Here is a 27107-nt window from a genome sequence, read left to right as displayed (position 1 = left end):
TGAGCCCTCCTCAAATGCTCACCATGATGCAGCGTAGAGCCGAAGGGAAGGGTGATGGAACAGAGCTCTGTGCTTTAGAAGGAAATAAATTTAAACCTGACCTCCACACAGAGTCTCACTAACTTCTGTTGTTTTAAAATACCAAATACGTTTAGGAAGTGTTGGAAGTTAGTATTTTGGGAAAGAAATGGCAGTTCCACAGAACATTCCATGGAACAGAGGCTCTGGGAACGATTCGTGTTGTAACTGCTGTCACTGCAATCAGTTGGTGGCTCAGCCTTGCAATGTGCACTTGGCCTTCTATAAAGCACTGTTTTGTTTGCCTTTCAGTGCTGTGAGTCTTGATAAATTGGAGAAGAGCCCAAGAGAAATTTTTCATCCCTTGATATAAAAGGTAGGAAGTGACTTGTTTTGGTTTGGTTCTTTTTCTTTATTATTTTCTGGAAATAAAAGTAATTAAGTGTAGGTACTACTGGTTTGTTTCTTCCAGTAGCAGGTGATAATAATAGTAGTAGTACTAGTAAAAATAATAATAGACATAATAATAATAGTAATGTAATACTACTTACACTGTCTTTATCCATTGGTCTGGCCATTTCAAATCAAAACTTCTAAACACAAATCAAGCCATCATCCTTGTAGAATCTTTCACAGCAGTGGGCTAAAGATCCTGGTTTTGTTGACAGGATTTATTGGTTCTGGAAGAACAAGAGGGAAGTAGAAGCCTAACTACTTCTAGCTCACAGAGCCGTCCAGTGAACAGAGCTTTGTGTTTTGATGGGCTTGTGATGACTTTGAAATCAATTGCTCCTTACAGTAAAAAAAAAATTCATGTTTTTTTGAACGTGACAGCAGAAATACTTTTAGGCACCAACTGAATAATAATAGATCACCAATTTAAGTAAAAAATTCATGCTATACTATCAAAATTTAAAGGTAAATTATTATGTATTAGGTGATGGTCTAAAGTGTATGTTCTCATGTGTAATGCAAAGATACATACGTACCTGAAAGTCCTTAGAGGAAGCAAATTTTTATGTCTGCTGTTTGACTGTTTATCATACGATATTTGGTTTTCTTTCCCAGGGATGGGTGAATTTTAACTTTGGAGTCCTCTATGCTAAGGATGCTCAGCTTACAGGTGATGAAATGTTCAGTAATGGTGAGTTTTTCACCTTCTCTTTAATTGCTGTGCTGATCTGAATAAGAAAAAAACAAAAGCAAGAGAAAAAAGAAGGATGGTTTATTATTTTTGATGCTGTTTTGTTTGTTTCCTCGGTATTTGCTGCAGCTCTGCGAACCCAAGCTTTGGGTTCCTTCTGTCCCACTGGGAGTTGCCCAATTTGGTTGCATCTGGTGAAATTCCCCCTGAGACCTTACAGAACTAGCTCAAACTGCGTGAGAGCCATTTGCAGTTCTCTCCAGACGCCTGGAGAATGGGCGACGTTTCTGAGGATCCGGCGAGCGCGCTTCTGTCCAAACTCAGTCTGTGAAATTCCTGGGGAAAACCCTTCTGTGTCCTGAAGGGCTCAAACTCTGGTGAGGATCCAGTTATCAGGTGCTCACCTGGATGGTTCCAGCTCCCAAAGGTAACACTTGTACTCTTGCCCTGTAGTTTACATCTATTGTATTTTTGTTATTTTGCAAGATTTTTTGTCTTTGCAAAATATTGTGCATTTCACTCTTTGGAACCTCTCAGATGGTTCTTTGGTGCAGCACCACCCCATGGGACACTTGGCTGCTGTCCTGAAGGGGTTGGTCGCTGGAATTGTAAATCCTGGAGAGTTTATATGTCTTCTGTCCCCAGGCAGGTATCGTGGTTTGTTTCCTTTTGTTCTGTTGGTTAGGCGCTGCTTCTCGTTGCAAGTATGAATTTCAAACTGCCCTGTTCTTACTTTAACTGTTTTCCTGGTTCTCTCCGCACGGCAGGGAAAGACTCTCGTCTCCTTGCCGTCGGGCTCGGTGCTGTCCAAGAAGATGCAGAGACTAAAAAAATCCTAAGAAGCAAAATAGGACTGCAGGGAAAAGAAGCTGGAGAGAGCAGGAGGTGATATTGTTATCCTTACCCTGTATTAGAAACATCCGCTGTGCTTTGATGCTGGCAGCTGCCAGGGGCTTGTTAGCTCTTTGTAGGCAGGTGTAGGTGTTCACTTGTAGGTTTTTTCTCTGGACAAGTCAATTCAAACTTTGCTAAGCTTATATTTGCAGATTACTCTGTAGCACAGTCCAGCATGACATTTTTGAATGTTGTAAAAATACCATGTTACTTGGAAATTGCTAATGAAGAGAAGCTTTAGGGGAAAATAAGATTTCAGGGTTGGGAGATGTGAGAAGAATTTTGTGGGGATGTTAGACTGAAGTAAAGCACACTTGAAGCTGGACTGGCACGCTGGCAGGTCCCCTATTAAACAGTAGTGCTGAGGTTAGCCTGGGGGTTGCCCGTTGTTTCTGTAGAAATCAGTGTTTGCTGGTCTTCAGAGGTAAGCTGCTTTGAAAAGCTGGAAGGTGCAGCGTGCTGACAAGCCCCGTGCTTTGGATTAAAAGTAGATTTCGGGAGGGTCCTAAGCTTTTGTCTTTTCCTAGAAGTCGATGTAATCCTATCGAGGGGTTTTTAATATAAATCTGTGTTGCCACGTCATCCATCAGAGCCCTGTTGTACTAATCATCATACAGATACAAAACAGAAAATCAGACCCTGTCCCAACCACTTAGAGCCCAGAAGACGATGGCAGCGTGCCATCGGTACTCACCACGAATTGACCCCTGTGGCTGTGACACAGCACCTGGACGCTGACGGAAGGAGGCTGGTGGCAGAGCCTGGAGGTCCCTGTCCCACGGGGAGGGAGAGGACGAGGCAGCGTCGCCTGCAGGGAGGGTCTCGTCCCCAGAGAGCAGCCGGCGACTCCATCCCTGCCCGGGGCTCCGGGTGCACCCTCGGGGAGGACGCCTGCCCTCAGGTTTCCCCCTGGGCACCCGGGGAGGGAACCAGGTCCATCCGTGTGGCAGCTGCAGGGCCTGCGGGCTCTGGGGCTCTGCAGCCGTGTGCCTTGTCACAGGGTGGCAGGGATCCTTGCTGCTTTGCTCCTGATCCCACATGGATGTACCAGCAGTCTTCTGTCTTTTCTTTAAAAGTGTCCTTGGGAGACTTCAAAGAGAGGGTAATCAGTGATGTCAAAGCCGACATATTTGACCCATTGGCACTCAAGAGAAAAGACAAAAAGCTGCTTTGCATCCTTGTGCCTGCAAGTCATGAAGGGGCTGGGCGGGGTCACTGAGGCTCTGAGATGGAGGTGAGTTTGCATTCCAGTTTATTGGAACGGAGGCTCATCAGAAGTTTCCTCGGCTATCCAAGGCACAGAGCCCCGGAGCCGAGCGAGCCTGAGCTGCTGCGTGCTTGCTGTGAGCTTTGGGGTGAGCGGGCATCGTTGCAGGCCTGGGATGGATTGAAATGCGCTGAGGAAAGCAGAGGCAGGGAGAGAGGGAAATGCTCTGTTAACTTGTGCCAATTCTTCTGTCAGACTCATCACGGCGGGACAGCGTGAGGACTGAAAGTGTAAGAAGATGTGGAGGGAAACAGAGAACCTGACAGGAGCAGCGAACGCACGAGTGCACGAATTTTGCTTTTTGCTTGGATGTAAACTCAGGAGTTGAAAGGAATTTGGGAGTGAGAAGGGACATTTTAGAAGGAGAAGAAGAAAAAGAAGTTGTTGTTGTTGTTGCAGTCCTGGCAAAATCTTTTCTTCTAGCTAATAAAAGAAGTTAGCTTAAAAAACAAAAAGAAAAAAATGTAGTGGTTTTTTTTTTTTTTCCTTCACTATGATATTCATTTGTGGTATATGGTGTGTTGTTTTATTTCTTGGTATTATTAACTCTGTGTAAATTGTTTTTTGAGTGAAGCTGTCTTTCTGGATGGGTTGGTTTGTATTTGAGGCAGGATTAATTTCAATAGGATTCTTTCATAGATTTCTGATGGGTATTACTGGGATTTTGGTTTTGTCTGTTGTATGTATAAACATAGAGCTTTGGTAGGGCCAGCTGGGCTGCTGGAGTTTTGGGTGTGAATTTATTAGATGGCTTTTGTTAGATGCAGTTTTTAATTTTTGAAATGTTTTTCAATGTAGTGGTCTTAAGGTGGTTTTTAAGAATTCCTTGTATTGTTTTCTGTTGTTTGTAGTTGGTGTATGATAAGGGATGTGGTGTGACTTCTTGAACGCTCTGGTTTTGGTGTTCCTAAGTTGTGATTTCTTTCTGGTTCGACAGTTTTTTTTGTTTTTATTTTTTGGGACAGGGGCATTTATATGGTGGGTTTTTATAGGCAATACGTGTTTTTATTTAGGCAGTGATATTTTTTAGTATTTTAATAGTTTAGATTTTTTATTTTCATGGTTTTAATTATTTTTTTTTTAATTTTTTCAAATAGCTTGTATAGATGATAGGTTGTTATTTGTGCCTGAGCATAAAGGTAGAGCTTTGGGGACTTTTTTTAGTAATGTTCAGGGTCAGTTGTACAGTTTTGAGTCTCGTGAGTTGGTTTGATTTAATTTTTAGTGGGTGTTTGTTTTTATTAGCAGTTGTGTCATTTTCAAGGTGTGTTTGAGTTTTTTTGGGGTTTTTGAGATACTGGTTTAGGAGGAAGTTTATGATGAGCATGTGCAGAGGTTTTGGGCTACTTTATAGTGGGATTTAAAATTGATTTACAGTTAGGTTTATTTGAGTTTTTATTGGGGTTCAGTGACGTTGTGGGATGTTTGTTCCGTTAGTGATAGAGATAGGTTTTGTTCTGATGTGCTGCGACGGGACGGGCGTGTGCTGCGTGCCGGCGCTGACAAAGGTACGGTATCGTTGTGGCTCCGGTGTGTCGGGTTAGTGAACTTGTATGGTTTAATATAGAGATGAAAATAGCAATAAATATGAATTTAAAAATAAATCTAAAATTAGAGTGGTAAACATAAATATAGATAACAGATACATACATAACACTATAATACATGGTATATAATTGGAACATATTATCATATCGGTAAATGATAGTCTATTTTTTATATATATATATATATATATACACAAAGATATATAAATATAGATTGTAAAAATAAAAATATTTAAATAGAGTAAAAGTAAATTGGGGGTTTTATTAGGTTATAGGCTGGGGTTTTTAAATAAATGATAGAAATAAAATATAAATTCAGATATACAAATATATATAGAAATACAAATATCTATACATATTTAATTTAAATAAATATAAGTAAAAAAATATATATAATACAGAAAATATATATCTATGATTCTATTAGAAGGTATTCTCTCTAATATATATAATATCTATGAATAAAATAAATAAAAATATCCATATAAATATCATTCTAATTTTGAAAAATAAATTTACTTCCTAAATTTTAAATCTGGTTCAAATAAAGGGGTGTCGTTGGTTTTTATTTGGTTAGAGGCAGGAGTTTTATTTTAAATAATATAAGTAATATAGAAATGTGGATCTTAGGATAGAAATATATAATAAATATATAAAGAGAAATTGCTAAAGCATGAATATAAATGTATATATAAATATATGTAAGTAATATGAAGAGTTGTAGTACAGAATATAAATAACATTATACGGGAATATAAATATAAAAATATGTAAATATAGTTTAAAAGAAAGGGAATGTTTTGGCTTTTATTGAAGTAGAGGCAGGGGTTTGATTTTGAATATTATAAGTGTTAGAGAAGTAAAAATCTTGACGCAGAAATATTTAATCAATGTATAAAAATATATAAATAACTACTCGCATCAGATGTAGTATAGAATGTAAATTTATTTATAACTTGACATTGGTAAAGATAAATGTATATGTAAGCAATAGACATTAATATACATTATTATAAATAGAAATACGAATATAAAAATCAGACATAAGGATAAAACCTATTTAAATATTTTTTAAAAGAAAGGGTTGGGGTCTTTTTTATTATTGGGTTAGAGGCAGGGTTTTCATTTTAAATAATATGAATGTAGATATTAATGTTACATATTTCTTAATATTGAGATATTAAATCGAGATATAAATATATATATATATATAAACACAAAATATAAGTAAATATAAATAATAGGAAGAGATGTAATGGAGAATACAAATAAGAGTATACATTAGTATACATTTTAAATGTAAAAGTGAATATCAACCTGGAAAATTGAATTTTAAAAAATATTTAAATGCAGTTGAGAAGACTGAGGTTCTTTTTGGCTTTAATGTGGGTAGAGGCAGGGTTTTTATTTTAAATAATGTGTTACAGATGTAAAAATCCTAACACAGAAAGATATAATAAATATATAAAGATATGAGTAAAAGTATATAAAAATATAAGTAATAGGAACACATGTAACATAGAATATAAATTTATAAATAAATCGCTAAATATGAATGCAAAATCGATCGTACATCAGTAAACATTTTAAATATAAATTTGCAATTTTTTTTTTTTTAATTCAAATACAGTTGAAATGAAAGGGGTTTTTTTTTGCCATGTATGGGGTAGAGGCAGGGGTTTTATTTTGAGTACTGTGAGTGTTACAGAAGTAAAAATCCTAACAGAAATATATACTTACTATGTAAAAATATGTATAAAAATATAAAAATAAATTTAAGTTTTAGGGATATATGCAATATGGAATAGAAATGTATTCATAAAAACAAATGTATAAATGGACAGTGTACATCAATATACATTATTAAATAGAAATGTGAATATTAATATGAAAAAAAAAATTTTTTTAAAGATTTAATTTTTTTTTTTTGAAGAAATTGTTGGGGTTTTGTTTTGTATTATCCTATTAGATTAGAGGCAGAAGTTTTTTTTTCCTCTTCCCGGTTGTTTTGGGGCATTTATTTCAGAGCAGTTTTCGGCGGGGGTCGCCCCTGTTGTTTTTTGCCGCCTTCGCTGCCCGCAGCCCCGAGGCGCGCTGCGGCCCCGGCTGGGGCGGGCGGCAGTGCTGCCGCCTTGTGGGCAGAGCGCGGTACTGCAGCCCTGCGCCGAGAGGGCTGCCATCTTGGGAGCGGCGAGTCGCGGGTGTCGCGGACTTTCAATTGACCTTCTCAACAGGGCGGCGAAAAGGGCGGGGAAGTGGAGGACCGGGGTGGGTGTCAGTGGACTGCCTGCATGGAATACCGACCCCGGCGCGGCCCCGGTGGTATTTTCTGTGGCGTTTCAAGTGTACCCGACACATGCTGTGGTCTCAGCGGCGGCGCGGGCGGGCGTATTTCGGCGGGTTTGTGACAGGCATGTGGGTTAAACGCCTCGCTGTGCCGGGGTCCTGTCACGTCCGCCTTCCCGCCCTGAGGGAGCCGAGCCGGGGCGAATAGTTCCGAAGAGCCGAAGAGCCGAGTGTAGCCGAACACAGCCGACTTGAGACGAAGAGCCGATGATAGCCGAGTGTAGCCGACATTGGCCGCATTTAGACAAAGAGCCGAATATGACCGACTTTAGCCCAACCGGGCCGAGTTCAGCCGAAGAGCCGGAAAAGCCGAATTTAGACGAAAAGCCGAACCGGAACGATTTTAGACCTAAGCCGAACCAAGCCTAATTTAGCCGAGTTTATTTCAACAGAACCGAACGACGCCGCAGCGCTCTGCCCGAAGTGCGCCGGTGCAGACGGCAGGGGGCGCTGTATAAAGTGAGTATCAAATATCAACTATCTATAAGAAGGAATAAAAAGCTCTGTGTCACGTGCAGCAGTAGAAAATTTCAGGCTCCCAGGGAATAAATAGTTTTCTTTCAATCATTTTCGTTTTGGAGTTTTTTTACTCCCAGGTAGCCTGAAAGTTACTACTGCTGCTTTTTTATTCTAAAGCTAGAAAGGAAAACCAAGATTAGAAATACAGGGAAAGAAAGGAAGAAAAAGAAAAAAAGATAATAAGGAAAGGAACTGAAAGGAAGAAAGAAGGAAGGACAGGCAGGGAGGAAGGAAGGAAGACATAAAAAAAAAAAAAAAAAAAAAACAACAAAAAACAAACCCACAGAAAAAAACCTCGAGATGGGCGAGAAAACCGCCCCCCCCCAAAAAAAAAAACCCCAAGATGGGCAAGAAAAATCCCTGAAAACAGACCAGGGAAAAACCCCAAGATGGGCAAGAAATAAAATCAGAACAAAAAACCAAGATGGGGAAGAAAAAATCCAAGAAAAAAAAAAAAAAAAAGAAACAAAAGAAAATGGCAAAGAAAAATCCAGAAAAACAGAAAAAAAACCCAAGGGGGCAAGATAAAACCAGAAAAAACACCAAGATGGGCAAGAAGAAACGAAGAAAAAGCCCCAACAAATGCCAGAAAAAAATCAAGGAAAAAGGGAGTAAAAGCCCCAAGAAACAAGGCAAGAAAGAGAGGCAATAAAGGCCACAAAAACTCAAGGAAAAAAAAACCAAAAACAAGAAATGCCAGAAAAAGGTACGAAAATGGTTCTGCCAGGTGCGATCAAGGTGAGCGGGTTCAGATTCAGGTCCAGGAGATGAACAAGTGTCAGATTAGCTTGGGGCACTGCTGTGCAATGCAGCTGTGACAGGATTTATGTTTAAATATACTTTAAATACATTGGGGATTGTTTGGCTTTTATTGGGGTATAGGCTGGAGATTTAATAAAAAATATAGAAATAGAAATCCAAATATATCGTATATATGTCGATATCAATAAATATTTAATATATATAAATATAAGTAAAAGAAATATATTGTGTCAAAAGAATATATCTATTATTCTATAAAAAGGTATTCTCTCCAATATATATAATATCTACAAATATAACAAATGAAAATTACAAATCTAGATGTGAATAGAATTATGACAAAATTATTTTTAAAATTTTAAATGGGTTTTAAATAATGGGGTGTCTTTGCTTTTTATTTCGTTTTATTTTAAATAATATAAGTACTATGGAAATGTAAATCGACATACAGAAATATATAATAAATATATAGAGATAAAAAGATATAATGCCAAACTATGAATAGAAATAGAAATCTATGTAAGTAACATGAAGAGATGCAATATATAATATAATTTTTATTATACAGTAATATAAATTCTAAATATAAATGCGAATATAAATATGAAAAATATATGATGGGGGCTCGGAGCAGCCCAGGTGTGAGTGCGAGGATGATGGGGGCTCGGAGCAGCCCAGGTGTGAGTGCGAGGATGAGGAGGGGCCGGCTCCTGCCGGGGCCAGGCTGCTTTAGGGGGAGGCTTTGCCTCGGCTCCCTTTTGCACGGAGCTGCTGAGTGGAGGGGTTTATGGGGCGCTGCCGGCGCTGTCTCGTGGAAGGGCTGCGGGAGCTTCTCACAGGGTCGGGGGGACACCTGGATCCGCGCCTGGATCCGCGGAGCATCGCTTAAAGGAGGCGCCGAGGGACGAATCTTTGTGCCGGGGAGCAGCAGCCGAACAGGTGAGCCCGTGTGGGTTTGGAGCGGGGAATTTTCTCCTTCCCCTTTGCAATTTCATCTTGCCAGTCCCTCCCCGGTTCCCCAGGAACAAAAATGGAGCTTATGAGGACAAAAGGGATTAAGGAGAAGGAAGCAGCTCCTCTTCTCTTTTTGTCTGCGTTTGAACTGAGGGGATCCCTCTTGACTTGTGGTTTTAAGGGTGTTGATTGCGGGAAAAGCTGCCTTTTCCAGGCTGTTAGGGGTATCCCTGGGGTGACAGGGAATCCCTGCGTTCTATTCTAAGGGGAATGGGAAAAGTATTCTTGTGGTATTCTGGGTTTGATTTGAAGGCAGCCACCACATTTTCATCACCGTCGGGTTTAAATGGAGGGGGCAGCCCTGGTGTCCCTCCTTTTGAAGGCTTTGAACGGAGGTCGAAATCGCCCTTTGCCATCAGTCGAAGGCTTTCATTTGAGGAGCGCCCCTTCTTTTCTGCTCTCCTAGGGGGTGAAATTGGAGGGGAGAACACATTTCTTTGCCCTTGTTGGAGTGAGGTGCGCCCCGCCTGCGGCGTCGGTTTCGGGGTTGGCTTGCGGGGAGCCGCAGCTCCGGCAGCGTTTCCAGGGCTGCAATGGGGCTGTGCCGCTGCATCGGAGGGCGCTCGTCGTGCCCGCGGCCCGGCCCGGAACGTTCCCGCTCGGGAGCGCTGCCGGCACGGCCCGGGCGGCTGCCGGGGCGCACGGGGGATTCGGCGCGGCCGGGCCGGCCGAGGGCGGCGGTGGCGGAGCCGCGCCGGTGCGAGCCGAGGGGAGCCGGGCCGGGCCGGCCGAGGGCGGCGGAGGCGGCGCGGGCGCTGCTGCGCCGGCCCGGGCGGTGCCGGCCGCTCCGTCCGCTCCGGGCGCGGGGCCGGGGCGCCGCCGGGAGCCCCGGGCCCGGTGCCGGCCCCGCCGGGCAGGGGCAGCGGGCGGGGCTCCCCGGGACGGCGCCGGCCCCGCGTGCCGGAGCAGCCGCCGCAGGAGCCGCTTCCCTGCCGGGAGCCGCGCTCCGTCCGGGGCCGGCAGCGAGCGCGGGGTTCGGCCGCTCAAAGCTCGGCGGTGCCGCGGCTCGGAGGCGCTTTGGAGGCGTTGATTGCGTGGCTGTGTTCGGTTTGCAGCGGGCGTACGCTAAGGGATGCGGTGTTCTTCCCGAGCGGCACGGTTCTCGGTGCCGGTAGGGCTGGTAAAGGTTTGTTTTGGATTGGGTTTTGTAGTCGGATTTTTTTTTTTTTTCCTGGGTATTATGTTTAGAAGGGCGCGCAATGGTTTTTACGGGTCGTAGCGCGAAGCAGCGGTTCGCATTTTAATTCTGTTGCGGCGGCTTTTATTAGCGTGAGTGTGTAGTGTTTGTTTTGGGGGGCTTGGGGTAGCGTCGTGTCGTTCGTAGCCGCGGGTTTTTAATCTCGGTAATTGCATGTGTGTTTATCGTCTTCCAGGGCTTTTGTGTGTTTGGTTTGTTCGATTGTAGTGTATGTTTTATGGTTACGGGTAATTTGGGGGACATGGTTTATGGTTACGTTTGTCTTTAGTCTTTGTGTTTGTCTCTAGGTGGTATTTTTATTTTGATCGCTTGAGGCACTATGGGTTTATTCAGTTGGGAATAATTTTTTTGTTGCAGATTTAAGTTTATCTGTTTTTTGGTATTATTCTTGTTGTTGGTTTCTTTATTTTCTTTTGTTGTTGTTGTTGTCTTTTAATGTATTTGAGTATTGTTTATCAGGGGTTTTTTTGGGAACATGGGTATTTATATGGTGGGTTTTTAAAGTATTTCTTTATTTGGGTAGTTAATTTCTTAGTTTTTAGTGGTTGAGATGTTTTTCCGTTTTTTTAATTAGTTCAGGCAGGTTTTAACGTTATTTTTACAGAGGATTTATTCTTTGAGTTAGTGTAGAGGTAGAATTTTGTAGAATTTTTTTTTTTTTTTTTTTTTTTTTTTTTTTTTTTTAGTAACGTTGAGGATGAGTGGCACTGTCTTGAGTTTAGTAGATTGGTTTGACTTTTTTTAAGTACTTTTTGTAATTTGCTGTGTGTGTTTCTATAGGATTTTCTTTTATTTTGGTTCCATTTTTCTGTCGTGATGAGAATTGTTATTGTAAAGAGCGTTCTTTGTTTTTTCGCTGACACTTGTTTGGCTGTTGGAGATTCCTTGATGTTTTTGGAAGATATTGGTGGGAATTTGGTGCTGTTTGTTCTGTCATTTCATTTAGGAATTGGATTTTAAATATACAATTATGACTCTAACACTATTGAAACAAAAGAAATAGATGTGTAGCAATAGGAATGAGCCAATTTTATTTTTATATATTCGGTCAATTTTTAAAATTTAACATGTAACTTAAGTCATTATATGTTTCAATAAGTCATTCTAATTATAGTAGAGTATTGTGTATGTGTATAGATATATGAATTGAGAACATAAATGTAAATACGACCCAAACAAAAATACAAATATATAAATGTATTGCAACTATATGCAGATATATAAAAAAAATTAATAATAAATTGTAAATGTAAAATAACATAAATTGATACAATATATAATACAAGTAATACTGTATATATCTTATTAAAAATATTATAGGACATGGATATAAAATAGATATAAATATGGGTGTGATCTATCTATCTATCTATATCTATCATTTGTTGTATATTATGATAAATATAAATATTTTAAAAAATTTAGGTAGTTTAAAATAATGAATGTTTTTGCTTTTTCTTTGCCAAAGCAGGAGTTTTAGTATAAAAATTAAAAATACAAATAATATAAAGGTAGAAATATAAGTATAGAAATATATAGTAAACACAGTAAAGATTTATATAAAAATTAGAAATATAAGGAAAAAGAAGTTGTAGCAGTAGATATGGTAAATAATTTAAAAAATAATTCCCGTATAGTTTTGAATAAGGTGCATATTATATATAGTTATTAATGTAATGCATCAATATAAACTATAAATATAAATTTGAATATAGTCATGCAAGCTATAACTATAAAAATATTTCAATATAGTGTAAAAGAAAGGTTTTTTGTATGTATTGAGTTAGAAAGGGATTTTAATTTTAAATAATTAAAAGTGTTATAGAAATAGAATTTAAAAAATATAAATATAGAATCAATACATAAAGATATTTATAAAACCACAAAAGATAAATAAATATTATTAGTAGGAATAGACATAATATAGTATAAGGAATAGACATAATATAGTGTATAAATGACATACTGCATCCATGTCCACTATAAATATGCATGTGAATATAAATACGAAAAATAGAAATATCAAATGTATTTAAATCTAATTTAAAACAACGGGGCTTGTTTGGGTCATGTCGGGTAAGCGGCGGGTTTTTGGCATTTATTTCCGAGCAGTGTTTGTCGGGGGTCGCCCCTGTTGTTTTTTGCCGCCTTCGCTGCCCGCAGCCCCGAGGCGCGCTGCGCCCCCGGCTGGGGCGGGCGGCAGTGCTGCCGCCTTGTGGGCAGAGCGCGGTACTGCAGCCCTGCGCCGAGAGGCCGCCACGTTGGGAGTGGCGAGTCGCGGGTGTCGCGGACTTTTGGTTGACCTTCTCGAGATGGGGGCAGAAATGGCGCGTAAATTGAAGGCCTTAGTCCGTCTTCAGGGCTGCCTGCGTGTAAGACCGAAGCCGGCGCGGCCCCAGTGGGATTTTTTTGTGGCGTTTTAGATGTAGCCGAAAGGCGCTGTGGTCTCAGCGGCGCCGCGGGCGAGCGTATTTTGGCGGGTTTGTGACAGGCATGTGGGTAAACGGGTCTCTGTGCCGGGGTCCTGTCACGGCCGCTTTCCCGCCCTGAGGGAGCCGAGCCGGGGCGAATAGTTGCGAAGAGCCGAAGAGCCGAGTGTGGCCGGAAACAGCCGAGTTTCACCGAAGAGCCGAGTGTGGCCAAAACAGCCGAGTTTACACCAAGAGCCGATGATAGCCGAGTGTAGCCGACACTGGCCGCTTTTAGACAATGTGCCGAATATGACCGAGTTTAGCCCAATCGTGCCGAGTTCGGCCGAAGAGCCGAACTGAAACGAGTTTAGACCAAGAGCCGAACGGAGCCGAATTCAGCCGAGTTTCATTCAACAGAACCGAACGCCGCCGCAGCGCTCTGCCTGCAGTGCGCCTGTGCAGACGGCAGGAGGCGCTGTGCCTGCAGTGCGCCGGGACAGACGACAGGGAGCGCTGGGGCTGCAGTGCGCCGGGACAGACGGCAGGGGGCGCTGTATCAAGTAAGTATCAAATATCAACTATCTATAAGAAGGGATTAAAAGCTCTATGTCACGTGCAGCAGTAGAAAATTTCAGGCTCCCAGGGAATAAATAGTTTTCTTTAAATCATTTACGTTTTGGAGTTTTTTTTTTACTCCCAGGTATCCTGACAGTTTCTACTGCTGCTGTTTTATTCTAAAGCTAGAAAGATAAACCAAGATCAGAAATACAAGAAAGGGAAAGGGATAGGAAAGGAAAGGAAAGGAAGCAGGAGAGCAAGAGGGAAGGGAAGGGTTGAAAACCAGAGTGAAAAAAGAAAAAAGAGTTGGAGGGAAAAAGAGAGGGCATTCGGGAGGAGCGGTGCTGCCTCGGGTCCTTCCCCGCCCTGGGGCGAAGGAGCCGTTTGATGCCCGGGAGGGATTGCAGCTCCCGGTGGCGCGGGAGGGCGCCGTGGCTGTCAGCCCGAGACTACAACTCCCGGCAGGCCGTGCTGCCGGCGCGGCGTGTGACGCAACGGCTGACGCGGCCCATGAGTGGCTGGCGTGCCAGGCGGCCGCGCGGGGCTGTGCGCGGGCAGCTGGCGGCGCCTCTCCCGCGCGGGACGGCGACGCTGGAGGGGCGAAGGCTCCGTGTGGGCGCCCGCGTGGAGCTGAGGAGCGCGGAAGGAGCGTCCGCCCGGTTCGTCGGCCTCACTCAGCGGTGCCGGGGGCGGGGGCGCTGCCGCCCGCCGATGGCGGAGGGCGAGGCGGTGCTTTGCTGCCGCGGGCCGGGAGCTGCAGGAGCCGCCGCGGGCGAGCGGCGCCGGGCGCTGCCGCGGTCCCGGTGGGGCGGCCGCCCTCGGGCTGGCGGAGGCGCCGGAGGAGCCCCCGAGCCGCAGCCGTCTCCCTCGGGCTGCTGCCGGTGCTGCGGGCGGAGGCGGCTCCGCCGCGTGTCGGGCGTTGCGAGCAGGGAGCGCTGCGACATCGGCGGCGTGACGGGGCTGCTGCCCGCGTTAGTGCTCGTGGCTCTTTCCGCCGTGGAAACGGACGGAGCGGCGCTGAGCGGTAAAGCCCGAGATGGCCGGGAGAATGCCCAGCGCGGGGAGCCGGCGGGCTGTACCCTTCGGATGGCCCAGGTGCGAGCTGCAAACTCACCCCCGCTTCCGCCCCTGCCCTCCCGAGCCCCAGGGAAAATGCTTTCCAGCATTGTCGAGCTTCTGAAAGACAAAACTTGTGATTTGACACTAGCATCCAGAAAAGGTTTCTGTCTAGATTAGCAAATGCCTGAATTGTTCTTGGTTACATCCCATGACCGGTTTTAGGCAGTGACTTTATACTGCTTTTAGGATGTTCTTGTACAATGGTGAGAAAAGTGGCAGGTCTGATAGTGGTTTCACTTTTTTCTACTTCACGTTCCATAAGATTCTTTTATCCAAGCACTTGTTTTAAAATTCTACTGTAGGCGTTTATGGTTCACTTTTTTTTTCTTTGCAGCACCCGTGACTTTTTTTTTGCTCTAAATCGGGAGTAAATATAGCTGAGTAAAATCACCTTGGTTTTCTTCCTTCTTTTTTTAACTGAATTGTTTTTATTAAAAATCCTATTTGAATATGTAGAAAAAGTGGGGATGTCCTGTAATATATCCTAGCTTTTCTTGTTTCCAGGGTACCCAGAAAATATGTCTCCCTTAGAGTCCCACAGAAAGGTTCTCAGTGCGATCTCTGTCAAGGTATGTATTTCCAAGTAAGTGATCCCTTTAGATATTTGCCTGTGAATTACCTTTTCCTGTAATTGAGAGCTTGCGTTCTGTGGGTTTTATGATAAAGCTGTAAAACATGTAAGAATGGTTTTGCAAGTCTTAATCGTTGAAGGCAGCAAGAAGTGGATTTAGAGCCTGTTCTTGAGCAGACAAAGGGAAAAAGTGTGACTTTGATGCTGAACTTGTCATTTTTCATTGGACTTGTCTGGAATGATTTAAGAGTAGAGAGAGCTAGAAAAAGAGAGAAATAGAATTGGTTCTTGAGCCCTCCTCAAATGCTCACCATGATGCAGCGTAGAGCCGAAGGGAAGGGTGATGGAACAGAGCTCTGTGCTTTAGAAGGAAATAAATTTAAACCTGACCTCCACACAGAGTCTCACTAACTTCTGTTGTTTTAAAATACCAAATACGTTTAGGAAGTGTTGGAAGTTAGTATTTTGGGAAAGAAATGGCAGTTCCACAGAACATTCCATGGAACAGAGGCTCTGGGAACGATTCGTGTTGTAACTGCTGTCACTGCAATCAGTTGGTGGCTCAGCCTTGCAATGTGCACTTGGCCTTCTATAAAGCACTGTTTTGTTTGCCTTTCAGTGCTGTGAGTCTTGATAAATTGGAGAAGAGCCCAAGAGAAATTTTTCATCCCTTGATATAAAAGGTAGGAAGTGACTTGTTTTGGTTTGGTTCTTTTTCTTTATTATTTTCTGGAAATAAAAGTAATTAAGTGTAGGTACTACTGGTTTGTTTCTTCCAGTAGCAGGTGATAATAATAGTAGTAGTACTAGTAAAAATAATAATAGACATAATAATAATAGTAATGTAATACTACTTACACTGTCTTTATCCATTGGTCTGGCCATTTCAAATCAAAACTTCTAAACACAAATCAAGCCATCATCCTTGTAGAATCTTTCACAGCAGTGGGCTAAAGATCCTGGTTTTGTTGACAGGATTTATTGGTTCTGGAAGAACAAGAGGGAAGTAGAAGCCTAACTACTTCTAGCTCACAGAGCCGTCCAGTGAACAGAGCTTTGTGTTTTGATGGGCTTGTGATGACTTTGAAATCAATTGCTCCTTACAGTAAAAAAAAAATTCATGTTTTTTTGAACGTGACAGCAGAAATACTTTTAGGCACCAACTGAATAATAATAGATCACCAATTTAAGTAAAAAATTCATGCTATACTATCAAAATTTAAAGGTAAATTATTATGTATTAGGTGATGGTCTAAAGTGTATGTTCTCATGTGTAATGCAAAGATACATACGTACCTGAAAGTCCTTAGAGGAAGCAAATTTTTATGTCTGCTGTTTGACTGTTTATCATACGATATTTGGTTTTCTTTCCCAGGGATGGGTGAATTTTAACTTTGGAGTCCTCTATGCTAAGGATGCTCAGCTTACAGGTGATGAAATGTTCAGTAATGGTGAGTTTTTCACCTTCTCTTTAATTGCTGTGCTGATCTGAATAAGAAAAAAACAAAAGCAAGAGAAAAAAGAAGGATGGTTTATTATTTTTGATGCTGTTTTGTTTGTTTCCTCGGTATTTGCTGCAGCTCTGCGAACCCAAGCTTTGGGTTCCTTCTGTCCCACTGGGAGTTGCCCAATTTGGTTGCATCTGGTGAAATTCCCCCTGAGACCTTACAGAACTAGCTCAAACTGCGTGAGAGCCATTTGCAGTTCTCTCCAGACGCCTGGAGAATGGGCGACGTTTCTGAGGATCCGGCGAGCGCGCTTCTGTCCAAACTCAGTCTGTGAAATTCCTGGGGAAAACCCTTCTGTGTCCTGAAGGGCTCAAACTCTGGTGAGGATCCAGTTATCAGGTGCTCACCTGGATGGTTCCAGCTCCCAAAGGTAACACTTGTACTCTTGCCCTGTAGTTTACATCTATTGTATTTTTGTTATTTTGCAAGATTTTTTGTCTTTGCAAAATATTGTGCATTTCACTCTTTGGAACCTCTCAGATGGTTCTTTGGTGCAGCACCACCCCATGGGACACTTGGCTGCTGTCCTGAAGGGGTTGGTCGCTGGAATTGTAAATCCTGGAGAGTTTATATGTCTTCTGTCCCCAGGCAGGTATCGTGGTTTGTTTCCTTTTGTTCTGTTGGTTAGGCGCTGCTTCTCGTTGCAAGTATGAATTTCAAACTGCCCTGTTCTTACTTTAACTGTTTTCCTGGTTCTCTCCGCACGGCAGGGAAAGACTCTCGTCTCCTTGCCGTCGGGCTCGGTGCTGTCCAAGAAGATGCAGAGACTAAAAAAATCCTAAGAAGCAAAATAGGACTGCAGGGAAAAGAAGCTGGAGAGAGCAGGAGGTGATATTGTTATCCTTACCCTGTATTAGAAACATCCGCTGTGCTTTGATGCTGGCAGCTGCCAGGGGCTTGTTAGCTCTTTGTAGGCAGGTGTAGGTGTTCACTTGTAGGTTTTTTCTCTGGACAAGTCAATTCAAACTTTGCTAAGCTTATATTTGCAGATTACTCTGTAGCACAGTCCAGCATGACATTTTTGAATGTTGTAAAAATACCATGTTACTTGGAAATTGCTAATGAAGAGAAGCTTTAGGGGAAAATAAGATTTCAGGGTTGGGAGATGTGAGAAGAATTTTGTGGGGATGTTAGACTGAAGTAAAGCACACTTGAAGCTGGACTGGCACGCTGGCAGGTCCCCTATTAAACAGTAGTGCTGAGGTTAGCCTGGGGGTTGCCCGTTGTTTCTGTAGAAATCAGTGTTTGCTGGTCTTCAGAGGTAAGCTGCTTTGAAAAGCTGGAAGGTGCAGCGTGCTGACAAGCCCCGTGCTTTGGATTAAAAGTAGATTTCGGGAGGGTCCTAAGCTTTTGTCTTTTCCTAGAAGTCGATGTAATCCTATCGAGGGGTTTTTAATATAAATCTGTGTTGCCACGTCATCCATCAGAGCCCTGTTGTACTAATCATCATACAGATACAAAACAGAAAATCAGACCCTGTCCCAACCACTTAGAGCCCAGAAGACGATGGCAGCGTGCCATCGGTACTCACCACGAATTGACCCCTGTGGCTGTGACACAGCACCTGGACGCTGACGGAAGGAGGCTGGTGGCAGAGCCTGGAGGTCCCTGTCCCACGGGGAGGGAGAGGACGAGGCAGCGTCGCCTGCAGGGAGGGTCTCGTCCCCAGAGAGCAGCCGGCGACTCCATCCCTGCCCGGGGCTCCGGGTGCACCCTCGGGGAGGACGCCTGCCCTCAGGTTTCCCCCTGGGCACCCGGGGAGGGAACCAGGTCCATCCGTGTGGCAGCTGCAGGGCCTGCGGGCTCTGGGGCTCTGCAGCCGTGTGCCTTGTCACAGGGTGGCAGGGATCCTTGCTGCTTTGCTCCTGATCCCACATGGATGTACCAGCAGTCTTCTGTCTTTTCTTTAAAAGTGTCCTTGGGAGACTTCAAAGAGAGGGTAATCAGTGATGTCAAAGCCGACATATTTGACCCATTGGCACTCAAGAGAAAAGACAAAAAGCTGCTTTGCATCCTTGTGCCTGCAAGTCATGAAGGGGCTGGGCGGGGTCACTGAGGCTCTGAGATGGAGGTGAGTTTGCATTCCAGTTTATTGGAACGGAGGCTCATCAGAAGTTTCCTCGGCTATCCAAGGCACAGAGCCCCGGAGCCGAGCGAGCCTGAGCTGCTGCGTGCTTGCTGTGAGCTTTGGGGTGAGCGGGCATCGTTGCAGGCCTGGGATGGATTGAAATGCGCTGAGGAAAGCAGAGGCAGGGAGAGAGGGAAATGCTCTGTTAACTTGTGCCAATTCTTCTGTCAGACTCATCACGGCGGGACAGCGTGAGGACTGAAAGTGTAAGAAGATGTGGAGGGAAACAGAGAACCTGACAGGAGCAGCGAACGCACGAGTGCACGAATTTTGCTTTTTGCTTGGATGTAAACTCAGGAGTTGAAAGGAATTTGGGAGTGAGAAGGGACATTTTAGAAGGAGAAGAAGAAAAAGAAGTTGTTGTTGTTGTTGCAGTCCTGGCAAAATCTTTTCTTCTAGCTAATAAAAGAAGTTAGCTTAAAAAACAAAAAGAAAAAAATGTAGTGGTTTTTTTTTTTTTCCTTCACTATGATATTCATTGGTGGTATATGGTGTGTTGTTTTATTTCTTGGTATTATTAACTCTGTGTAAATTGTTTTTTGAGTGAAGCTGTCTTTCTGGATGGGTTGGTTTGTATTTGAGGCAGGATTAATTTCAATAGGATTCTTTCATAGATTTCTGATGGGTATTACTGGGATTTTGGTTTTGTCTGTTGTATGTATAAACATAGAGCTTTGGTAGGGCCAGCTGGGCTGCTGGAGTTTTGGGTGTGAATTTATTAGATGGCTTTTGTTAGATGCAGTTTTTAATTTTTGAAATGTTTTTCAATGTAGTGGTCTTAAGGTGGTTTTTAAGAATTCCTTGTATTGTTTTCTGTTGTTTGTAGTTGGTGTATGATAAGGGATGTGGTGTGACTTCTTGAACGCTCTGGTTTTGGTGTTCCTAAGTTGTGATTTCTTTCTGGTTCGACAGTTTTTTTTGTTTTTATTTTTTGGGACAGGGGCATTTATATGGTGGGTTTTTATAGGCAATACGTGTTTTTATTTAGGCAGTGATATTTTTTAGTATTTTAATAGTTTAGATTTTTTATTTTCATGGTTTTAATTATTTTTTTTTAATTTTTTCAAATAGCTTGTATAGATGATAGGTTGTTATTTGTGCCTGAGCATAAAGGTAGAGCTTTGGGGACTTTTTTTAGTAATGTTCAGGGTCAGTTGTACAGTTTTGAGTCTCGTGAGTTGGTTTGATTTAATTTTTAGTGGGTGTTTGTTTTTATTAGCAGTTGTGTCATTTTCAAGGTGTGTTTGAGTTTTTTTGGGGTTTTTGAGATACTGGTTTAGGAGGAAGTTTATGATGAGCATGTGCAGAGGTTTTGGGCTACTTTATAGTGGGATTTAAAATTGATTTACAGTTAGGTTTATTTGAGTTTTTATTGGGGTTCAGTGACGTTGTGGGATGTTTGTTCCGTTAGTGATAGAGATAGGTTTTGTTCTGATGTGCTGCGACGGGACGGGCGTGTGCTGCGTGCCGGCGCTGACAAAGGTACGGTATCGTTGTGGCTCCGGTGTGTCGGGTTAGTGAACTTGTATGGTTTAATATAGAGATGAAAATAGCAATAAATATGAATTTAAAAATAAATCTAAAATTAGAGTGGTAAACATAAATATAGATAACAGATACATACATAACACTATAATACATGGTATATAATTGGAACATATTATCATATCGGTAAATGATAGTCTATTTTTTATATATATATATATATATATATACACAAAGATATATAAATATAGATTGTAAAAATAAAAATATTTAAATAGAGTAAAAGTAAATTGGGGGTTTTATTAGGTTATAGGCTGGGGTTTTTAAATAAATGATAGAAATAAAATATAAATTCAGATATACAAATATATATAGAAATACAAATATCTATACATATTTAATTTAAATAAATATAAGTAAAAAAATATATATAATACAGAAAATATATATCTATGATTCTATTAGAAGGTATTCTCTCTAATATATATAATATCTATGAATAAAATAAATAAAAATATCCATATAAATATCATTCTAATTTTGAAAAATAAATTTACTTCCTAAATTTTAAATCTGGTTCAAATAAAGGGGTGTCGTTGGTTTTTATTTGGTTAGAGGCAGGAGTTTTATTTTAAATAATATAAGTAATATAGAAATGTGGATCTTAGGATAGAAATATATAATAAATATATAAAGAGAAATTGCTAAAGCATGAATATAAATGTATATATAAATATATGTAAGTAATATGAAGAGTTGTAGTACAGAATATAAATAACATTATACGGGAATATAAATATAAAAATATGTAAATATAGTTTAAAAGAAAGGGAATGTTTTGGCTTTTATTGAAGTAGAGGCAGGGGTTTGATTTTGAATATTATAAGTGTTAGAGAAGTAAAAATCTTGACGCAGAAATATTTAATCAATGTATAAAAATATATAAATAACTACTCGCATCAGATGTAGTATAGAATGTAAATTTATTTATAACTTGACATTGGTAAAGATAAATGTATATGTAAGCAATAGACATTAATATACATTATTATAAATAGAAATACGAATATAAAAATCAGACATAAGGATAAAACCTATTTAAATATTTTTTAAAAGAAAGGGTTGGGGTCTTTTTTATTATTGGGTTAGAGGCAGGGTTTTCATTTTAAATAATATGAATGTAGATATTAATGTTACATATTTCTTAATATTGAGATATTAAATCGAGATATAAATATATATATATATATAAACACAAAATATAAGTAAATATAAATAATAGGAAGAGATGTAATGGAGAATACAAATAAGAGTATACATTAGTATACATTTTAAATGTAAAAGTGAATATCAACCTGGAAAATTGAATTTTAAAAAATATTTAAATGCAGTTGAGAAGACTGAGGTTCTTTTTGGCTTTAATGTGGGTAGAGGCAGGGTTTTTATTTTAAATAATGTGTTACAGATGTAAAAATCCTAACACAGAAAGATATAATAAATATATAAAGATATGAGTAAAAGTATATAAAAATATAAGTAATAGGAACACATGTAACATAGAATATAAATTTATAAATAAATCGCTAAATATGAATGCAAAATCGATCGTACATCAGTAAACATTTTAAATATAAATTTGCAATTTTTTTTTTTTTAATTCAAATACAGTTGAAATGAAAGGGGTTTTTTTTTGCCATGTATGGGGTAGAGGCAGGGGTTTTATTTTGAGTACTGTGAGTGTTACAGAAGTAAAAATCCTAACAGAAATATATACTTACTATGTAAAAATATGTATAAAAATATAAAAATAAATTTAAGTTTTAGGGATATATGCAATATGGAATAGAAATGTATTCATAAAAACAAATGTATAAATGGACAGTGTACATCAATATACATTATTAAATAGAAATGTGAATATTAATATGAAAAAAAAAATTTTTTTAAAGATTTAATTTTTTTTTTTTGAAGAAATTGTTGGGGTTTTGTTTTGTATTATCCTATTAGATTAGAGGCAGAAGTTTTTTTTTCCTCTTCCCGGTTGTTTTGGGGCATTTATTTCAGAGCAGTTTTCGGCGGGGGTCGCCCCTGTTGTTTTTTGCCGCCTTCGCTGCCCGCAGCCCCGAGGCGCGCTGCGGCCCCGGCTGGGGCGGGCGGCAGTGCTGCCGCCTTGTGGGCAGAGCGCGGTACTGCAGCCCTGCGCCGAGAGGGCTGCCATCTTGGGAGCGGCGAGTCGCGGGTGTCGCGGACTTTCAATTGACCTTCTCAACAGGGCGGCGAAAAGGGCGGGGAAGTGGAGGACCGGGGTGGGTGTCAGTGGACTGCCTGCATGGAATACCGACCCCGGCGCGGCCCCGGTGGTATTTTCTGTGGCGTTTCAAGTGTACCCGACACATGCTGTGGTCTCAGCGGCGGCGCGGGCGGGCGTATTTCGGCGGGTTTGTGACAGGCATGTGGGTTAAACGCCTCGCTGTGCCGGGGTCCTGTCACGTCCGCCTTCCCGCCCTGAGGGAGCCGAGCCGGGCCGAATAGTTCCGAAGAGCCGAAGAGCCGAGTGTAGCCGAACACAGCCGACTTGAGACGAAGAGCCGATGATAGCCGAGTGTAGCCGACATTGGCCGCATTTAGACAAAGAGCCGAATATGACCGACTTTAGCCCAACCGGGCCGAGTTCAGCCGAAGAGCCGGAAAAGCCGAATTTAGACGAAAAGCCGAACCGGAACGATTTTAGACCTAAGCCGAACCAAGCCTAATTTAGCCGAGTTTATTTCAACAGAACCGAACGACGCCGCAGCGCTCTGCCCGCAGTGCGCCGGTGCAGACGGCAGGGGGCGCTGTATAAAGTGAGTATCAAATATCAACTATCTATAAGAAGGAATAAAAAGCTCTGTGTCACGTGCAGCAGTAGAAAATTTCAGGCTCCCAGGGAATAAATAGTTTTCTTTCAATCATTTTCGTTTTGGAGTTTTTTTACTCCCAGGTAGCCTGAAAGTTACTACTGCTGCTTTTTTATTCTAAAGCTAGAAAGGAAAACCAAGATTAGAAATACAGGGAAAGAAAGGAAGAACAAGAGGGAAGTAGAAGCCTAACTACTTCTAGCTCACAGAGCCGTCCAGTGAACAGAGCTTTGTGTTTTGATGGGCTTGTGATGACTTTGAAATCAATTGCTCCTTACAGTAAAAAAAAATTCATGTTTTTTTGAACGTGACAGCAGAAATACTTTTAGGCACCAACTGAATAATAATAGATCACCAATTTAAGTAAAAAATTCATGCTATACTATCAAAATTTAAAGGTAAATTATTATGTATTAGGTGATGGTCTAAAGTGTATGTTCTCATGTGTAATGCAAAGATACATACGTACCTGAAAGTCCTTAGAGGAAGCAAATTTTTATGTCTGCTGTTTGACTGTTTATCATACGATATTTGGTTTTCTTTCCCAGGGATGGGTGAATTTTAACTTTGGAGTCCTCTATGCTAAGGATGCTCAGCTTACAGGTGATGAAATGTTCAGTAATGGTGAGTTTTTCACCTTCTCTTTAATTGCTGTGCTGATCTGAATAAGAAAAAAACAAAAGCAAGAGAAAAAAGAAGGATGGTTTATTATTTTTGATGCTGTTTTGTTTGTTTCCTCGGTATTTGCTGCAGCTCTGCGAACCCAAGCTTTGGGTTCCTTCTGTCCCACTGGGAGTTGCCCAATTTGGTTGCATCTGGTGAAATTCCCCCTGAGACCTTACAGAACTAGCTCAAACTGCGTGAGAGCCATTTGCAGTTCTCTCCAGACGCCTGGAGAATGGGCGACGTTTCTGAGGATCCGGCGAGCGCGCTTCTGTCCAAACTCAGTCTGTGAAATTCCTGGGGAAAACCCTTCTGTGTCCTGAAGGGCTCAAACTCTGGTGAGGATCCAGTTATCAGGTGCTCACCTGGATGGTTCCAGCTCCCAAAGGTAACACTTGTACTCTTGCCCTGTAGTTTACATCTATTGTATTTTTGTTATTTTGCAAGATTTTTTGTCTTTGCAAAATATTGTGCATTTCACTCTTTGGAACCTCTCAGATGGTTCTTTGGTGCAGCACCACCCCATGGGACACTTGGCTGCTGTCCTGAAGGGGTTGGTCGCTGGAATTGTAAATCCTGGAGAGTTTATATGTCTTCTGTCCCCAGGCAGGTATCGTGGTTTGTTTCCTTTTGTTCTGTTGGTTAGGCGCTGCTTCTCGTTGCAAGTATGAATTTCAAACTGCCCTGTTCTTACTTTAACTGTTTTCCTGGTTCTCTCCGCACGGCAGGGAAAGACTCTCGTCTCCTTGCCGTCGGGCTCGGTGCTGTCCAAGAAGATGCAGAGACTAAAAAAATCCTAAGAAGCAAAATAGGACTGCAGGGAAAAGAAGCTGGAGAGAGCAGGAGGTGATATTGTTATCCTTACCCTGTATTAGAAACATCCGCTGTGCTTTGATGCTGGCAGCTGCCAGGGGCTTGTTAGCTCTTTGTAGGCAGGTGTAGGTGTTCACTTGTAGGTTTTTTCTCTGGACAAGTCAATTCAAACTTTGCTAAGCTTATATTTGCAGATTACTCTGTAGCACAGTCCAGCATGACATTTTTGAATGTTGTAAAAATACCATGTTACTTGGAAATTGCTAATGAAGAGAAGCTTTAGGGGAAAATAAGATTTCAGGGTTGGGAGATGTGAGAAGAATTTTGTGGGGATGTTAGACTGAAGTAAAGCACACTTGAAGCTGGACTGGCACGCTGGCAGGTCCCCTATTAAACAGTAGTGCTGAGGTTAGCCTGGGGGTTGCCCGTTGTTTCTGTAGAAATCAGTGTTTGCTGGTCTTCAGAGGTAAGCTGCTTTGAAAAGCTGGAAGGTGCAGCGTGCTGACAAGCCCCGTGCTTTGGATTAAAAGTAGATTTCGGGAGGGTCCTAAGCTTTTGTCTTTTCCTAGAAGTCGATGTAATCCTATCGAGGGGTTTTTAATATAAATCTGTGTTGCCACGTCATCCATCAGAGCCCTGTTGTACTAATCATCATACAGATACAAAACAGAAAATCAGACCCTGTCCCAACCACTTAGAGCCCAGAAGACGATTTCCTCGGGCTGCCATTTGCGTGCCATCGGTACTCGCCACGGATGGGAGCTGGGGATTGTTGCACCCGTTGGGAACAAACCGCTTCTCGTCACACAGAAATGGAATTGGGACGACCCCTCGGCCAGCCCCTCTCTGCCATCAGCTCCTGAATCTGCAGCAGAGCAGTTCCAGTCCATGCGGGCACGTGTAATCCAGTTCCTGACGATCTGAGCACACAGAGCAGCGCTCAGCTGCTGTGGGGGGCTCAGGGAGGGCAGAGTGTGCATTGTCATCTTCCTGAACCTACAGACGCGAATCAAAGTGAGAAGCCACAGCGTGGAAATCAGTCGCATATATGCTAAATAAAACTTGCAGATTTTTTTAAGAATTGTTGTTGCTTGTTCTTTGTTGTGCTTCAGTGCTTAGAAAACCTCCCTTTACAATCAGTTCAGTCCATCAGTTGACCCTTTGTTTGCAGACCCTCAGTGAGCAGATTTTGTTGCAGACTCAGTGCACACTGTGCTGGCCTCCTGGGAGTGTGAGGAGCTCATGTGTGCTACTTTTTGCTTTAGGACGCTCTAAGGTATTTATTCCTTTTGGGATACATGATGAGAATTCCCAAGAGAGGTAGTTATAAGGTATGACATTGGGAAAAAGCCTGTGTGGTTGGAATGTTGTTGCTGTCAAAAGTTAATTTTTTCTTAGCCAGTAGTTAGCTTTTTGCTTTATTTTTGTGGTATCAGTATTTTATTGTTTAAAAAATTCCTTCAAAATAAGTTCAGTGGCTGGCCATCAGTACCAGATTTGCCTATTTGCTTGTAGCTAAAATGTTCACATCTTGTTTATCATTCTATTTAAGAAACTGCTGCCCAGCCAACTAATAACTGAATATCCATCTGTCTAGGACACGGGGAGAGGATTTAGGTAATGTCTTTGTTTCCAGAAAAAAGTTCCAGTGTAGTTTCTAAATAGAGGAGAAGGGGGTGAAGACTCGGGGCTCTGATGCCGTTGGGGCACCCCAAGGTCCCCAGGAGAGGGGGCCCCACTGCGGTGCAGGAGCAAGTGTGTTCTCATCTAATATTGAACAAATTATAAATATAAATATGAAAATTATAAACATGAAAATATTTTTAAAATACTTAAATAAAGCGGGTTTTCTTTATTGGTCAATAGGCAGGGTTTTGATTGTAAAAATTATAAATACAAATAATATAAAGGTAGAAATCTAAGTTTAGAAATATATAATAAATACATACAGATAAATATAAAAATTAAAAATATAAGAAAAAATTAGTTGTAGCAGTAGATATTATACATAATTTAAATAATAATTTCAATCTATTTTAAAATTTTATATATATATCATTATTAATGTAATACATCCAAAGAAACGATAAATTAAAATATGAATGTATAATTATACAAAGTATAAATAAAAAACATTTCAATATCCTTTAAAAGAAGGGGTTTTTTATTTATTTGGTTAGAGACGGGGTTTTTATTTGGAATAATGAAAGTATTATAGAAGTATAAAACTAAATATAGAAATATA

At 41.4% G+C, this 27107-nt stretch overlaps 1 long non-coding RNA gene across 1 annotated transcript in view; it reads left to right on the top strand.

Moving 5' to 3' along the window:
- Nucleotides 1-25943, top strand: part of LOC132070022 (uncharacterized) — a 39665-nt gene extending 13722 nt beyond the window's left edge. The window contains exon 2 of the long non-coding RNA XR_009417866.1: nucleotides 25673-25943. This is a non-coding gene — a long non-coding RNA (uncharacterized LOC132070022). The remainder of the gene's footprint in view (nucleotides 1-25672) is intronic.
- The last annotated feature ends 1164 nt before the right edge of the window (nucleotides 25944-27107 follow it).

Source organism: Ammospiza nelsoni, chromosome 2 (genome assembly GCF_027579445.1).
Source record: "Ammospiza nelsoni isolate bAmmNel1 chromosome 2, bAmmNel1.pri, whole genome shotgun sequence".
In the NCBI taxonomy this organism is placed as follows: domain Eukaryota; kingdom Metazoa; phylum Chordata; class Aves; order Passeriformes; family Passerellidae; genus Ammospiza; species Ammospiza nelsoni.
This window is presented reverse-complemented; position numbering and strand designations above follow the sequence as displayed.